Consider the following 16,175-nt stretch of genomic DNA (forward strand, 5'->3'; position numbering starts at 1 on the left):
AAAACAATTTCAGAAGAGTTCAAACACATTCGGACCTAGGTTTCTAATGATACTGGTGTTGACACAAAATCATATGTTCATAGGTCGTATAACCCTAACTACTGGGTAATGTAGTCCCATTGCATGCGCTATCATGGTCACTAAAAACCAACCGTCAATTTCCTAATAAACCCAAACTATTTAAATGACTATGAATATTGAAACTTTACAGGTCGAAACAAACGTAGCATAGACAACAATAACATAAAACAGAAATTGGGCAAAGCTAAAACAAAGCAATAACATAAAACAGAAATTGGGCAAAGCGTGTACCTTTGATTGGTAGAAGGAGGAAACGCGCAGTAATAATGTAGATCTAACAGAGGTGGAAGGAAAACGCCTTAGAACCCTAACGTGAAAAAGAACGAAAATAACAGATAGTGAAATAACAAAACGCGCAGTATGTTATAATTTTAATGTTTACTAAAGGGGACATTAGAGGGCGCTTGTGGAAAAAAAGCGCCCTCTAAAGGGGGCCTAAGAGGGCGCTTATGGAAGCGCTCTCTAAGGCTTTCCAGAAGCGCTTTAAAAGCACCCTCTAAGGGTAACCTTAGAGGGCGCTTTCTAAAAAGCGCCATGTATTGTTGTCCCTCTATCTCCTCCTTATTTTTTCGTTTCACCTTAGAGGGCGCTTGTGGAAAAAAAGCGTCCTCTAAAGGGGGCCTAAGAGGGCGCTTATGGAAGCGCTCTCTGAGGCTTTCCAGAAGCGCTTTATAAGCTGGAAATGCACATGGACTTATAACAGCGCTTTAGTAAAAGCGCCCTCTAAGGATAACCTTAGAGGGCGCTTTATAAAAAGCGCCATGTATTGTTGTCCCTCTATCTCCTCCTTATTTTTTCGCTTCACCTTAGAGGGCGCTTTATTACAAAAGCGCCCTCTAAAGTGCGCTGTCTATTGCTCCTTATTTTTCGCTTCACTTTAGAGAGCGCTTTTGTAATAAAGCGCCCTCTAAGGTGCGCTGTCTATTCCAGTTTTTGGCGTAGTGCACCTGTTTTGTTTCCAGTGTGTGTGTGCATTCTTTTGAGCAGTGTTTAGCAACCTTTCTTCTTTCCTTTTGAGCGTGGATCCCGTCGAGTACGACGGATGCGTAGGGGTGCTAATACCTTCCCTTCGCATAACCGACTCCCGATCCCATCTCTCTTTGGTCGCGAGACCATGTCTTTTCCAGGTTTACTTCGAGCGTTTCCTTTTCCTCTTTGGGATAAATAACACACGGTGGCGGCTCTGTTTGTTTTGTTTTAGCCCGCCGGTTGTTTTTCGCGGATGCGACACATTGCACAATGTTTGATATCACTCATATGTCATATTACTAGAAGGAATCATTAGCATTAGACCCAGGGACATGTGTCAATAAGTATTTACAAATCATTGTTAGTCACAGATGAAACATATAAAACATGTTTTCCTTAAGACAACAACGTCCCATCACGACTTTTTATCTATTTATACTAGAGATATGGATGAAGACATGCCCGTTAAAGTCTTTGCTCTACAAGATAGGAATAAAGACTTGAGGGCGACAATTCTAGATCGTCCTGAAGGCCCACTAGAAGGCCCAATAACAAGAACTGAGGAGAAAGGTACACAAAATATATGGACCCTCGTCCCTTATGAGTACACACGGTCACACCTTTTATTGCAACTCTTGTCATTGAATCTAAACGAGCGAATACTTGCACAAAACGATGAAACACGCGTGAATGGTATAAACTTCTGATACTATATAAAGACTAGATCGTGTTATTTCAAATATTCAATTCACGCATCTCATGCTACTTTTCACTCATTTACTAACTTGAACATTATAGTATTATTCTTCCATGTCCACCCCCTCTCAAATGTACCAGAAATTTGTTTAACCACACAAAGATTTGTCTCACTACTTCACTACACATTCATGATTCCTTAACAAAAATGTTACCATGTAGTTTTACTTTTTCTTCCATTAAAAAATTCTTTTAACCACGTGTCAAATAGAGTTGACCCAATTAAAATAATATAAATAAAAACACTATTTAAAAATAAACAATGTATCTACTAAAATCTCATTCCCCTCCATATCGTAATACCAATGGTTATTGTCTCTTTACATTTTTAATAGTTTACCACATCTATCAATAATAAAACTTTTTACAATAAGTGACAATTGCTTTAGAGCTACATGTTCAATGGTTACGTATGTTACCTATTATTAGCTCGAATGGCTATTATGGAAGTTTTTTTTTAAACATAATATTAAATAATTATTCTTTTTTAGGTAAAAGTAATTTAATGACTAAAGATTCAGATCCACGTCTATGTATTTAATGTCTGTGCACATCTATTAATGAGTTGGTTTAATAGAATAATTATTACATCTAATATATTACTCTCTCCTTCCATCATGAGAGGTCTAATTTGTCGCAGCCTAAAAAATATAGTATGCGAAAAAAACAACCGGCGAAGAAGAAATGACAGAAGAGTCGCCACCGTGCGTTATTTATCCCAAAGGAGGGAAAGAAAACGCTCGAAGTAAACCTGGAGAAAAGAAAGGAAAAGACAAGGTCTCGCAACCAAATCTTGGGTTCGGGAGTCGATTATGCGAAGGGAAGGTATTAGCACCCCTACGCATCCGTAGTACTCTACGGGATCCACTCTTGTTGTTCTTGTCTAAAGGGTGTAGGTAACATCTAATGTACTTTTTACTAAAAGAGGGGTCCAAGAAAATGACTCGCACGGATGTCGCATCCACTGCATACGTATCTCATTTGGGTATGAGAATCAGAGTCTTCGTAGCTCGGCTACCTATGGGTTAAAGAGATGTGTGCTCGCTAAGACATCGCGTCTTATGCCTACGTATCTCATCTGGAATGAGAATCAGAGCAAAACGTAGTTCAGCTAACTACGAGAATAAGGGTCTCGATTGCAACTAGGGCAAGAGAAAGGGAAGGTCTAGATCGCAACGAGGGCGAGAGAAAAGAATCGCAACGAGGGCGAAAACAAACAAGGATTAGTTGTTAGTTGTCAGTTAAACTCGGCAAGACATCGCATCTTGTGCCTACGTATCTCATCTGAACATGAGAATCAGAGTTGTCGTAGTTCGGCTACATAGGGATTGCCATCTGAACATGGACTTACAAAGGAAGACACCAGTTATGTCAAAGGAGAGTGGGCAATGTGTTCACGTCCTAGCAGCAGGTGTCGCAGCTCGCTGAATCGAGTCTTAGGCAGTTACCTCTTTGCAATAGAACGGACTACATGCCACAAGATCGGAGACGCTCGGAAAGGTCTAGAAGTGGGGGAAGCTCTGCCCTAGAGTTGTCATGCAATATGTACTTAAGTGTTAGGATTTACAAATGGGAATATCTACCTAATATTAGCATGCAAAGAATATGGGAATTCTACCTATGTTATCATACAAAAGAATAAGGGAATCCTACCTATGTTATCATACAAAAGGATATGGGAATCCTACCTATGTTATCATACAAAAGGATATGGGAATCCTACCTATGTTATCATACAAAATGTTCTATCTAATGGGTGCTACCTAATCGGAACAAGAATTAACGAGTGGAGCAAGGAGAGGTGCTATGAATAAGGGTAGATGGCGATGCATAAAGCAATCGACTTACAAGGTTGATGGCGATGCATAAAGCAATCGACTTACAAGGTTGATGGCGATGCATAAAGCAATCGACTTACAAAAGGGTGGATGAATACGTGCTGGTTCTGTTAGGTTTTGAAAAATGATTACTCGACGTTGGATCGAGGTTTTGATCTTGTTTTGAAATGGTTATCGAATGTTCATTTTAATTATTGTATTAACAGATGAATAAAGAATGAAAGAATAAATATTATACATTTCATGGGAGAGGGATACATTTGTTATGAATGGGGATTGTTCATGGCAATCAAACAATAATAATATATGCCTCATACATCATACAAGTAGGCAACAGTTATTAATCAGACATATAAGATATATAAACAAGTATATGATCAAGTCAAATAATCAAAGAATGAAATAATGAAGCATTAAACAATGTATGAGAAGTATAAACATATTAAGCAATCAAAAAATAAAGACATGGATGAAAGAAACAAGTACAAAAAATATCAGATGAATAAGACAAGTGAAATTATGCACACAAAGAATCAATGAATAATTTAATCGGGAAATGATGCAAGGATCAAATAAAATCAAGATGAAAGGCCTCTAATATGTGGCACATGAGATGAACAAGGGAGGATCAAAAGATCTCTTCAATTGCCCTAAGCAATCCCTATGTCAAACATCAATCATAAAAAAGTCAACTAAAAAGTCAAGTCAACTTAAAAATTATCAAATAAATAGTAAATTAATTCAATAAATTATGAAAAAATAAATTAAATGAGGTGGGGTCAAGACATCATCATCCCCCAAAAATATTTTAAAAATAATGAAAATTGGTTATTGAATTAATTGAATCAAAACAAAGGTCAAACCGAAAGTCAAACAACAAGACTAGGTTAGAAATAAATCAAGAATAAATAGTAAATTAATCACAAAAATTATGAAAAATTAAAATAAGTTAGATGGGGTCAGTACATCATCATCCCCCAAAAAGATTTTAAAAATAATGAAAATTAGTGTATAAATTAATTGAAATAGAACAGAAGTCAAATGTAGAGTCAACCGAGCAAACTAGGCCAAAAATAAATCCAAAATAAATTAAAAATGGGAAATAAAATTCCAATAAAAGGTCAGGTTGACCATGAGACATTGGTCAACCCTCATCCCAAAAATCAGAATCTAAAAATAATTTTAAGTTATGGAAATAAAATAAATGCAAAATGTGTATTAAAATGAACCATTTGAAATGAATAATTGAAATAAAATATTAACATTAACTAAAATATGAAAATAAAAATTAAATAAATTAAATAAAACATTAAAGAATGTGAAAATTATTTTTTAGTATTTTTAGGAATAAATAAAATATTTCTAATAATTAAAACAAAACAGAATATAAAATAAAAATAAGTAGAATAAAAAAAATGAAAATGAAAGGAGAGTGGGCCAGGCGGGTGTGGGATAGCACTACTTGGTAAGGCCTACGTGAAAACCAACATGACAGCCAAATAATAAAAAGTAGCATTTTATTAAATGAGGCTATGTAACATAATGTTAATTGGTCCACCACATTTTAAAACACTAGATGACAAAAAGCGAATGGATGGGCAGGATTGAAAACCGGCCGCGCGATCTAAAGGCTATGGGGAGCGCCACGTGTCATCTGCTTCATGGAGCAAATAAAACAGCCATGCATGTAGCTGGAAACGTGTGATACGCAAGATATTTCTTCCATCTTTCAACCAACATATCTCACAACTCAGGGCTCCAAATGCAATGATGTAAAAATCAAAGTTCAAGTTTGAAACGAGTAGAATACAATGGTGTTTTGTTTTATTAAAAATAATGGCTCTAGCATAGAGAAAAGCGAACAACAAGGTAGGCTCATGCAAAGATTTTCATAAAAATAAATGTCAAAAAAACTTAAAGTTTAAAACAAGGCCTCATGGTGAGGGTTTTATAAACAAGCATGGTATATTTCTAACATGGGAAAATAATATGAAACAAGCATGGTATGGCATGAAAAAAGAAAAAAGAAAATAATAGCAAGCATGGTGAGCATCAAATGAAAGTAATGAAACAACAAAATATGCATGGCCATGGAAGGTTGGGATAAAAGATTACCTAGTGGAGAAAGTCCACTGCTTCTTGTTGGAATGAGAGGAAAGGAATGAAAATGAGATGCTTGTGCTTTGAGAACTCTTAAAATTTGTGAAAATGGAAGGGAATACAACTTGGTCTCTTTCTTCTTGCCTTGCCTCCTTTGAAAAATAGCAGCCTCTCTCTCTTCAGATTAGGGTTTTTATGATGCTTATATATGTTGGATTAAAGTGCTCAAATGGGCTTAAGTGTTGGTTTTGAGTCATGGACAAAGTGTGCAAGAATGAGGTGTGAAAAGAAATGGTTAAAAGTGGCAAAACTTAAGTGAATGAACCAAAAGAAAATGGCCAAATGAGGTAAAAGATGTGTTGGTCGTTTTTGTGGTTAAACTTGGTTTTTCTTGTGCAGCATGAAAACAACACAACTAGGTGACTTTAAGGCATTGTAACTTGATGAATACATGTCCAAATGGCAAAGCAATGCAAACAGTAGAAAGAGGGTAGGGAGATTAACATTTTTCATGTTGAACACATCTTGAAATGATGAGTGGAAAGAGGTGAAAAATGGCCATAAAGTTCAGGTCTCATGGCTGCAAAATGGTTGGGCCAGTTTGGCCAAAATGCTGTCAAAAAAATTCAGCCTATGATACCAACTTCAGATGAGTGTATCTTCCAAACCAATGATCCAAATGGGGTGGTTCCAAAAAGGTGTGAAAGAGGACGTAACAAGGTACAACTGTCATGAAGAAAGTGTTTCCAAAAGATGCCCTGAAGAGCAAGAAATCTGGCCCATAAGTCTTGACAAATTTTGCAAATTTTGGACTTAGAAAATTTTCTAAGTGTTCTAAAATAATGTCTTACTTTGACCAAGCCTAACTTTCTCACTTTTAATCCAAATGAAACAAACTTTATATCTCTAGAAAGCTTGGAACAAGAGGAACAACTTTCATGTTGGAGAAATTTTCAAATGGAGCTTGTATCTTGATGGAATATAGGCTTAAAGTGGGTGCAAAAACCATAAAAACTTGCCTTAAATGGAAAGTCAACTATTTCCAAATTTGGTAATTTTTCCAACTCCTGATTAAATGATGAATCCATGATCCAACCTTGATCAAATTTCACATGTAGGCTTCATTAGACATGAATTTTGAGGTTCCACTTTCAAAATGTCGGGAGTTGACTTTTCTGGCCCCACAGTTGACTTTTCCCAATCTGTCTGATTCCCGATTCCATTGATCAATTGAAGCACCTATGGCTCAAATAAAGAGCTAATTTTTTGTATGTAGACCCTTGTGGACATATGGAGGGCCATGGAAAAGAGTTCCACCCAAAGAATCAGAAATAAACTGATTTTATACCAAACCCCGGTTTTAGGGCCAAAATGACTAGGAAGTGATTACACTGACTGCCAATGGATCTTTGTGAGATAATTGAGGATCTTCATAGGCCTAGGTTCTTCTCTTTCATGACATGAATGAGCCCTTCTACTTCCAACTAAACCTCGCCTGTTGCGGGTAGCCATGAAACCCTGATTTTTTTATTAAATCCATATGCACACTCTGAGAGCTCTGAATCTTCCACTGATGAACTGAGGACCATAATAAGACATATGGAACCCCTTGAGACCCTTGAGACTTGTATATTTGGAGAATGAAATTCAATTCTCAGTCTTTCTCTGTGTAGGCTCCTTCTGTTAAGGAGTGATCAATAAAACCCTGATTTCCCAAGTCACTGATGCAGTATGCAATGAGTATGACCTAGTATGATGCTAATGTGATGTGAAACACAATCCCATGCTTCCAAGAAAAATGAAAGGTAAATTTTGGGGTATTACAGCTGCCCCTATTCAATCAACTGGAGACCCGAAAGGAAAATAGCAGCGACTTTCGCACTTTCGAGGTATCAAGGGATTGAATACAATAAAAAAAACCCGGAAATTTACACTGAAGTGAAGTGAAGTAAAAGTGCCTGTCAGAATCGGCAAAGAGGTGGTTTTGAACAAAAATCCGTCTGGTACGGTGAGAATCGGTCTGAATACCGAAAAAGAATATTAACCTGGATACCAAAATAAATGGTAATACAGAAATAACCATGGCCTGAATGCCGCTCATCGGTCTGAATACTGGAAATGACTTCGATCTGAGCATCGGAAGATATTAGATTATCAAACATCAGTCTGAACACCGGGAAATTGGCTTGAATGCCACTTCGGTCTGAATACCGGAAAAACTGGCATGAATGCCACTTCGGTCTGAATACCGGAAACTTGGCCTGAATGCCACTTCGGTATGAATACCGGAAAATTGGCATGAATGCCACAAGTTGCATCGACCTGAACGTCGGAAACTTCTTCGATCTGAATATCGGAACATTGGCCTGAACGCCACTTCGGTCTGAATACCGGAAAATTGGCATGAATGCCACAAGTTGCATCGACCTGAACGTCGGAAACTTCTTCGATCTGAATATCGGAACATTGGCCTGAACGCCACTTCGGTCTGAATACCGGAAACTTCATGCCTGTCAGCATCGGCAAAAATAGGGAACGATAATAGAGGCGGCGCATGGGCCAATGACACTTGCTGGGGATAACAAAGGTAAGTCATGAACAATCTTCAGTCTGAGTACTGGAAACAACTTCTGGCTTATCCCTGGGGATACCGAGAATGTTTTATGCTTACATGCGTATGTTTGAATTTTTCAATGGCGTAATGCTCCATGAAAATGGAAATGCTACGCGATTTGCAATGCAATATGATTCTACATGCAGGGATGCGAAATGCTGGGTAGAATGCCAAGCTGAGGCAAGAAATTTTGCTGGGAAGATGATCACGATCTTCTGGACCCTGGCAATGCTGTTGGAAATACACAACACAATGAACGCTATGGGGAAATGACCGGCCATGCGGTGTTCTGACGATAACGAAATACCGAGACTCTGACTGGGGAGAGAATGGCACTGAAAGCTTGTTGCTGAGGAAAGGCGGCAGTGGTTCTGGCAACCATAATCTACGAGAGATGACTCAGCAGGGGGAGCAAACACCGATACGGTACCGAGATTATGTTTCAAGGAAAGAGATCATCGATCTGGCATCGAACTCTAAGGAGTATCTGCTTCTGTTGGGAAGATACAGTCTGGCACTGTCAACTCCGCTGGGGAGTGTATAGTCTGAATCACATGCTTGGGGAAGCACCATAGTGAGAAACTGCTGGAATCTTAAGGAAATGCCCCAAGTGTACCTGTTCTGAATAGACGATTCAAAGTTCTTAAAATTTACAGCAATTTTAAAATGTTCATTGAGCATGTACCTGTAAAGCTCTTATGTTTCATGATGCAATGTTTATCAAAAAAAAATCCGGACGTCATTTTTGCAAACAAAATAGTAAAATGAAAATGAACACAGAGATATTCTAAATAACATGATTTCATTGATTGAATGGCCTATGAATAGGCATTTACATCAGGAAGCAATCCCTGGAAAGAGGTAATCGCACAAAAGATAAAACATAAATTAATCTAATGGCAATGTGAAATGGATTTCTATTGGGTTCCAATTCTGCTATGACTTGCTCGTCTTCAAGATCCTCTAGATGATCGACTTTCTGAAAAGGGTGATTGGAAAGTTTCCAGTTATCGACATGAGATGAGATTCAGAATTACTCAAAACACAACCATTCGCTTAATCCCTAACTTTTGCCTGGATCGCCCTTTCGGGTTTTCAATCCACCGGGATACCCATTCTTGCCTAAGTTGCCCTTTCAGGTTTTCAACTTACCGGGTGTACAATCTTTTCATTTTTAATCCCTAATTTTTGCCCGAACCTTTTTCTTTTTCTTGGTTCGTCGGGATGCCCATTTTTGCCTGGACTATTCTTTTTATTGTCCAGCGGGTCTATTTTATGCGAAGTATTTTTTAACTGCGTCTGAGTTCACAGGGGAAGTGAAGTCTTCACCATCCATAGTTGCAAGCATTAAGGCCCCACCATCAAAAAAATCTTGGTGACAATATACGGTCCCTCATAGTTAGGAGTCCACTTGCCCCTGTGATCTGTCTGAGGAGGAAGGATCCTTTTCAACACTAAATCTCCGACTTGGAAACACCGAGGACGCACTTTCTGATCAAAGGCTCTCTTCATCCGACTCTGATACAACTGCCCATGACAAACGGCCGCCATTCGCTTCTCTTCGATAAGACTCAACTCGTTGAACCTTGTTCGAATCCATTCAGCTTCGTCTAGCTTGACATCCAACAGGACCCTTAGAGAAGGAATCTCCACTTCAACAGGTAGGACTGCTTCCATACCATACACAAGGGAGTAAGGGGTTGCCCCAGTCGATGTACGTACTGAAGTGCGGTACCCATGCAAGGCGAAGGGTAGCATCTCATGCCAATCTCTGTACGTAACGACCATCTTCTGCACAATCTTCTTTATATTCTTATTCGCTGCCTCAACAGCACCGTTCATCTTAGGACGATAGGGGGAAGAATTGTGGTGCTGAATATTGAAGTTCTGGCACAACTCCTTCATCATTTTGTTATTGAGATTGGAACCATTATCAGTGATGATTCTTTCAGGAACCCCATAACGACAAATGATTTCTTTGTTAATGAATCGGGCAACCACATGTCTGGTGACATTCGCAAACGACGCTGCTTCGACCCACTTGGTGAAATAGTCGATGGCAACAAGGATGAAGCGATGCCCATTGGAAGCAGTCGGCTCAATCTTTCCAATCATATCAATGCCCCACATAGCAAACGGCCATGGCGAAGACATCACATTCAAAGGATTTGGCGGCACATGCACCTTATCAACATAAATCTGGCATTTATGACATTTTCGAGCATATTTGAAACAATCAGATTCCATGGTCATCCAGTAATAACCCGCTCTCAGCAATTTCTTAGTCATTGCATGTCCGCCGGCATGAGTACCGAAGGAGCCTTCATGAACTTCCTGCATTAACATGTCTGCTTCGTGTTTGTCCACGCATCTGAGCAAAACCATGTCAAAGTTCCTCTTATACATCACATCGTCCTTGTTCAAGAAGAAACTGCCTGCCAATCTTCTCAAAGTCTTTCCGTCATTGTTGGATGCCCCTGCAGGGTACTCTTGATTCTTCAGAAAGCATTTGATGTCGTGATACCAGGGCTTGTCATCAACTACCAGTTCAGCAGCAAACACATACGCGGCCCTATCAAGGCGCATCACATCGATCCTGGGAGCATGGTTCCAACGAATTACCTTGATCATGGAGGATAGAGTAGCAAGTGCGTCCGCCATCTGGTTCTCATCATGAGGTATATGATACAATTTTACTGTTGTGAAGAAAGTCAACAGTCTTCTCGTGTAATCTCTGTAGGGGACCAGAGTGGGCTGGAGAGTATTCCAATCACCATTCACTTGATTGATCACCAGAGCTGAATCTCCGAAGATTTCTAGAGTCTTGATTCTCAAATCAATGGCTTGCTCAATACCCAAGATACAGGCCTCGTACTCAGCTTCATTATTTGTGCACTCAAAAGTCAGACGAGCGGTGAAAGGCATGTGGGCACCTTTTGGAGTAGTAATGACAGCGCCAATTCCACTTCCTCTAGCATTGACAGCCCTATCAAACAACAAAGTCCACTTTTCGTTTGGATCAGGTCCCTCCTCAACAACTGGCTCTTCACAGTCTTTCATCTTGAGGAACATGATGTCTTCATCTGGAAAATCAAACTTCATCGGCTCATAATCATCAATCGGCTGCTGAGCAAGATAGTCTGACAGAATACTCCCTTTGATGGCTTTCTGGGATGTATACTGGATATCGTACTCTGTCAGTACCATTTGCCAACGAGCAACCCTTCCGGTGAGAGCTGGCTTCTCGAATATGTATTTGACTGGATCCATCTTGGAGATCATTAAGGTTGTGTGAGACAGCATATATTGTCTCAATCGCTTATCAGCCCATGCAAGTGCACAACATGTCTTCTCAAGCATTGAGTATCTCGACTCGCAATCTGTGAACTTCTTACTCAAGTAGTAGATGGCATGCTCTTTCCTACCTGTCTCGTCGTGTTGACCGAGAACGCAACCCATAGAATTGTCAAGTACTGTCAAGTACATAATCAACGGTCTCCCTGGGACTGGAGGCATGAGGATAGGGGGATTCTGCAAATACTCTTTTATCTTTTCAAAAGCCCTTTGACAATCGTCATTCCACCTGATAGCCTGATCTTTCCTCAGCAATTTGAAAATTGGCTCACACGTGGCTGTTAGGTGAGAGATGAACCTTGCAATGTAGTTCAACCTCCCTAAGAAACCACGGACTTGCTTCTCTGTTCTTGGCTCAGGCATTTCCTGTATTGCTTTCACTTTGTCAGGATCCACCTCAATCCCTTTTCCGCTAACAATAAAACCCAGCAATTTTCCAGATCTCACCCCGAAAGTGCACTTGTTCGGATTAAGCCTCAGCTTGAATTTCCTTAACCGTTCAAACAATTTCTGCAGATTCACCAAATGTTCTTCTCCTGTCTGAGATTTGGCAATCATATCGTCCACATAAACCTCGATTTCATGATGAATCATATCATGGAACAGAGTCACCATAGCTCGTTGATATGTTGCCCCAGCGTTTTTCAGACCAAACGGCATCACCTTGTAGCAGAAGGTGTCCCATGGGGTTATGAAAGTTGTCTTGTCCATGTCTTCTGGTGCCATCTTGATTTGGTTATAGCCAGAAAAGCCATCCATGAAGGAGAATACCGAGAACTGAGCCGTGTTATCCACCAAGACGTCGATGTGAGGTAATGGGAAATCATCTTTAGGACTGGCTCTGTTCAGATCCCGGTAGTCAACACACATCCGTACCTTTCCATCCTTCTTAGGTACTGGGACGATGTTTGCAACCCATGGAGGATAATTGGTGACTGCTAGAAACCCTGCATCCAACTGCTTTTGCACTTCTTCCTTTATCTTGACAGCCATCTCTGGTCTTGTTCTTCTGAGCTTCTGCTTGACCGGAGGACAACCTTCTTTGAGAGGCAAGCGGTGTACCACGATGTCTGTGTCAAGCCCGGGCATGTCCTGATAAGACCAGGCGAAAATGTCAACATATTCTTGCAGCAATTCAATCAGCCCTTTCTTCACATCATCTTCCAAAGCAGCCCCTATCTTGATTTCTCTCCTGGCGTCCTCGGTGCCGAGATTAATCACTTCAGTAGACTCTTGATACGGTTGAATGACCCTTTCTTCCTGTTTTAAGAACCTGGCAAGTTCTTCAGGGAGTTCACAGTCTTCATCACCCTCTTCTTCAGCTTGGAAGATTGGATTTTCGAAGTCGAAGCGAGCCATAGCAGAACCGTTATCAATAGGATCCGGTGATGTGCATCTGCATGAGTGATGGTATGTGCTTATGAGTGTGAACAGTGAGTGAAAACTAAACAAAACATTGCCAAATATTTTTATTCTTTTGAAATTTTGAAAACTGCAAAATAGAAAGACAGTGAACAAAATAATTGAATGCAAAAGACGTCCTTCCTTTATGATAAACAATGCAGGTATTCACATAGATGAGCCCTACAATGAGTCATCACGCCCTGGGCGGAACGTAAGACTTGGACATGCATGAATAAACAAAGAAAAATTACTCCTCTAGAAGAGTGACTTGGACAATTTCCTCGGAAGACCAATTGTTGATGACTTCGCCCGGGATCCTCGGACGCACCCAGTTGTCGATGTCGCAATCACTATCCCCATCTTCATCGTTGATCGCAGAGATCTGGCCATATTGGATGACGCCAACGCTGGAGAAAGTAATTGGCCCCTGACGAGCCTGAAGTGTTGAAGTTGTAGAAGTCAAAGATGGCTGATACCCAATCCCGAACTTGTCGTCTTTCATTGGTAACTCCAACAGACGTCCCCAACCGGGAGCAACACCTGAATCCACCAAGGCCTGTGCCTGCTTAAAGGATGAGATAGAGGCACCCGCTTTAACCTCTTCCACCGGAGCTGCATCCTTGATCTGAACTGATTCAAAGGCCTGACACAAGGTCTCATGAATTTCACCTTCTACCTCTACATACTTGAATGTAGACAGGTTACTGACCAGAATATCCTCCTCACCACAGACAGAGATAATTCTTCCATTGACTGGGAATTTGATCTTTTGATGCAGAGTCGAGGAGACTGCCCCAGCGTTGTGGATCCAGGGACGACCCAACAGGCAACTGTACGAGGGACTGATATCCATCACATAGAAGACAGTGTTGAAGGTTTGTGATCCAATCAGAATGGGCAATTCTACCTCTCCAAACATCGACCTCTTAGAACCATCGAAGGCTCTCACCACGAGATTAGAAGGCTTCAAGACCAAACCTTCTACTTCTAACCTTGACAGGGCTCTCTTGGGTAACACATTGAGAGAGGAACCTGTATCCACCAGAACATGTGATAACACGGTGTCTTTGCATTCCATCGAGATGTGCAGAGCCTTGTTATGATTGCGTCCGGCTGGTGTTAAGTCAGAATCGGTAAAACCCAACCCGTTGCTTGCATGAACATTGGCAACAATCCCTTCTAGTTGGTTTACCGAGATTTCTTGAGGTACATAAGCAGCGTTAAGAACCTTCAAAAGTGCCTCCCTGTGTGCCTCCGAACACAACAGAAGTGATAGAATAGATATCTTGGACGGAGTCTGAATCAACTGATCGACTACCTTGTAGTCGCTTTTCTTTATGATTCTCAAAAGCTCGTCCACATCCTTCGCAAAAGTGGGCCCAGAACCAGCCTGGGGTGCAGACGTACCCTCACTCACGACTTGCTTGCCTTTGGCTTTCGCCGCAGCATCAGCATTATCAGCTTGGGCAACCGGTGGCGAGAACAGTCTACCACTCCTGGTGAATCGCCCGATCCCACCAACATTGTCCACTGCGGAACCTTCAACTTCAAGTTCAGACTTCTGACCCTCTTCTACTTTCAGTGGCCGTTCCACCCCATGATCGTGCGTGTATACACTCCCCCCATAGTGCCAAGGAATGGCCCTTTTGCTGGTGAAAGGTAACGGACCAGGGGTTGTGACAGTCATGGTGGACGATCGCACTGGTGGCACCGGTTGCGCTTCTGGCACATTGATCTGATTAGTTGGGTAGAAAATGGTGATAGTAGCAACATCATGGTCATACTCAGAAATCTCATTCATTGAAACATAAACATCCGAAACATCGGAATCAAGTTCAATTACATCAGAATCAACCATGTTGTTTGGGATATCAGCAACAACATTAGAAAAATTAAATACATCATCATGAATTACAAAATCAGCAGGAACCACATTTGCGAATTCATCAGCAGCACCTTCAAACACCTCTTCCTCTACTCCTTCAGCAAACTCTTTGACAGACAAGTCTTCAACTTGGAGGATACCATTGTCAAGCAAGACCTGGATACCCTGCTGCAGCTTCAAGCATCCCTTGCCCTGTGTAGCACAATCCAAACAATCCTTCCCACAACCGGGGAAAACATCGGCCTTCAGCAAGCATTCTTTAATCTCCAACAGCGGAGTCTTCAACTTCAACACATCCTTAATGGACTTGGCTTCTCCTTCCAGCATATTAACGTTTGCACCACCATGCTGCGGCATGGGATTGTTGACGACATTAGGAGCCGGTGCAAGGTTGATGGCTTTTGAATCTATGAGGTCCTGAACTACGTGCTTAAAAGTTTTGCAGTTCTCAATGTTATGGCCAGGTGCCCCAGAGTGGAAGCTACACCTAGCGTTGGCGTCGTAACCCACCGGAAGCCTACCAACAGGAGGAGCCAGAGTGCGCAATTGCACAAGTTGTAGTTGTTGAAGACTAGAAAGCAACTGAGCGTACGACATTGGAAGGGTGTCGAAACGCCGGTCCATCATCCTTTGCCTCTGTTGATAGGCGGGTCTGTTACCCGGTTGTTGCTGCTGTTGGTACTGAGCTGGTTGACGCTGTGGTTGTTATTGTTGTAGTGGTGCTGCAGCTGGAATGGTCACAGCCGCAACATACGGTTGTTGATGGTAATTCTGAAAACTGTTCCTCCGGACACCTCTGCTCTGATAGGAAGTCAAAGAATTCACTCCCCCCTCTCTCTGCTTACGCCCTCAAATGAACGGCTTCTTTACCCCTGATGAAGATCCACCTCCATTTTGGATCTTGCAGGTCTTCAGGTAATTCTCCACCCTCTCCCCGGTAGAGACCACATCAGCAAAGTTGGAGGCATTGCACCCCACCAGACGCTCCAGGTAAGGTCCAGGAAGCGTATTCATGAACATGTTGGCCATTTCCTTTTCCAACATAGGAGGCTGAACACGGGAAGCTGTCTCCCTCCAGCGTTGAGCGTATTCCCTGAAGCACTCATTGCTTTTAAGAGACAGATTTTGAAGTTGAGTTCTGTCCGGAGCCATGTCTGCATTATACTGGTACTGC

Source organism: Lathyrus oleraceus, chromosome 3 (assembly GCF_024323335.1).
Source record: "Lathyrus oleraceus cultivar Zhongwan6 chromosome 3, CAAS_Psat_ZW6_1.0, whole genome shotgun sequence".
Lineage (NCBI taxonomy): Eukaryota > Viridiplantae > Streptophyta > Magnoliopsida > Fabales > Fabaceae > Lathyrus > Lathyrus oleraceus.